At 34.8% G+C, this 2,500-nt stretch overlaps 1 protein-coding gene across 1 annotated transcript in view; it reads left to right on the top strand.

Annotated features, from left to right (window-relative positions):
* aff2 (AF4/FMR2 family, member 2) overlaps window positions 1-2,500 on the top strand; it is a gene marked incomplete at both ends in the record, with an annotated part of 184,678 nt that overhangs the window by 27,003 nt on the left and 155,175 nt on the right. The window lies entirely within an intron of this gene.

The following is a 2,500-nucleotide window of genomic DNA, read 5'->3' as shown; positions in this document are numbered from 1 at the left end:
CTGGAGATCAAAAGCAGATACAATGTTACACTGCAATGTGCTGGCTGAGACTTTGGCTACAATTACTTTCTAATTAGTTTTTGCTCATATAGTGAGTTTTAAGAAGTTGTTAGCAGGCCCTAATAAGTTAAACAAGTTTATATTTAGACACTATTGCTTTGCGGATTTCACAAATAACGTGATCATTTGACTAAGGTGGCATCATCTGTCATATTATGTGGAATGTAGCGAATGAATCAGAATGCAAGTTGTAAATGTTACTGCTGAAAATATAAATTGAGGATATTATTATATATATTATTATATTATTATATATTATTATATTATTATATGCACTATATTATAATATTGCCCTTTTGGTGAAATAGCTGTTGGACTGAATTCGGCCTCTCTGATCCCACTTATCCCCTTTCTTTGAGAAAAACATGTCTCAGCTTCTTGAAAACACTGTTGGTTGTAGCCTACCCTGTGTGTGTGTGTGTGTGTGTGTGTGTGTGTGTGCAGAGATGGGCAGTATTTGAAATACTTGTATTTGAAATACGTATTTCAACTACTTTTTTGTATTTTGTCATTTGTATTTGGCTGGGCAGAGAAAAATGAGATGTAATTTGTATCAAGATACTTTCAGATCTTGTATTTTGTGTATTTCAAATACATAAAATACATTTTTCTTTTTATTCTCAAATTGACACATGTAAACATTGACACAGGTTTAAACTAAAGATGGAGAAATTAGTTGTACTAAAAACAACTAAGTGAACTAAACTGAAACCTGATATGAATAGATGGAGAAATAAGTTGAAAAAACAACTAACTGAACTAAACTGAAACCTGATATGATTCAGAATAGATAGAGAAATAAGTTGTACTGAAAAACAACTAACTGAACTAAACTGAAAGCTGATATGATTCAGAATAGATTGAGAAAGAAGTTCTATTGAAAAACTAACTAACTGAACTAAACTGAAACCTGATGTGAATAGCTGAAGAAATAAGTTGTACTGGAAAAAAAAAACTGAACTATACTAAAACCTGATATGAATAGATTGAGAAATAAGTTGTACTGAAAAAAAACCTAACTGAACTAAACTGAAACCTGATTTGAATAGGAGAAATTAGTTGTACTGAAAAACAACTAACTGTCATAAACCTGATTTGAATAGATGGAGAAATTAGTTATACTGAAAAACTATAACTGAACACCAAAGTACCCTAATGAAAATCAAAAATGTCTTTCTGTTGCTACAAGGATGTCTGAGCTTCACTGTGCATAATGATGGCTGTGCAGATTTTGACACTAGAATGGTGTTACCACTGCTGATAGTGGAAAGTTGTATTCAGTGAGTGATTGTTCTTTAGTAATTATGTTCTAGATAGCCAGGTTGTTTTGGATTTTGTTTATGAAGCAGAAGGAGGGGAAGTCATTTTCAGAGGGGAGTCCAATTTCATGGAAGGCCTTTTTTGTTTGAGATGCAGTTTCTCATCGTTCCTCTCACCGATTCACAATTTCACAACCTTAGACAGGATGTGCATCAGGGCATTCAATTCCTGAAATGTAACCTTTTCTAGTTGTATAAATATGTTTGCACGTTAAATAAATACTGTGACGACAAGTTACTGACATGGTGGTGAATGTGAAGTTGTTTAAAGGGGACCTACTATGCCTTTTACCTATTTCAGTTATTTATATATTGTGTTATGATGTCAGATATCTATGGCTAAACATAGTCAAAGTTCCAAAACTTGAGGTTAACATGCAGAAATGCTGCCTTTAAGTCAAAAGCCCTCACAGAAGGTGATTAACAGCTGAGCTGAAGGAGAAATTAGTTCTACTGAAAAACAACTAAAACTAAAATGGAAGAACTGCAGTGTGTTAGGGAGTACACATACTGTGACAGAGGACTAAAGAGAGGATTTACTGTCTAAGGAAACCAGAAAATGTCACTTTTGAATAGCTGAAATCAGAGAATTAGGACATTTTCCTTAAAGAAATGTCTCTAAATGATTAATAGATCATCAAAATAGGCAATTCATTTAATATTTGGCAATTCATCTATGAATTGACTAATCGTTGCAGCTCTTTATAAGTTTTTATAAAATGTATTTTCATGTATTTTCAAAATACAAAATACGTATTTGTATCTCAAATACATTTTCAGACAGGTATTTTGTATTTGTATTGTGATACATTTTTTGAGCAAGTATTTGTAATTTGTATCAAAATACTTTATGATGTATTTTCACCCATCTCTGTGTGTGTGTGTGTGTGTGTGTGTGTGCGTGCGTGCGTGCGTGCGTGCGTGCGTGCGTGCGTGCGTGCGTGCGTGCGTGCGTGCGTGCGTGCGTGCGTGCGTGCGTGCGGCTGCCTGAGTGCGGCCCTTCAATAACCTCAGAGATGTGTGCCACAAATTGGGCACTTCCTTTATCGACCAGGTGGCAGAGTATGGTTTGACCTTTTGGGCTTCGTGTTTCAAAGCTCGAGGTAAGAAGGCAAAGATGT

Source organism: Poromitra crassiceps (genome assembly GCF_964638095.1).
Source record: "Poromitra crassiceps genome assembly, chromosome: 15".
In the NCBI taxonomy this organism is placed as follows: Eukaryota; Metazoa; Chordata; class Actinopteri; order Beryciformes; family Melamphaidae; genus Poromitra; species Poromitra crassiceps.
This window is presented reverse-complemented; position numbering and strand designations above follow the sequence as displayed.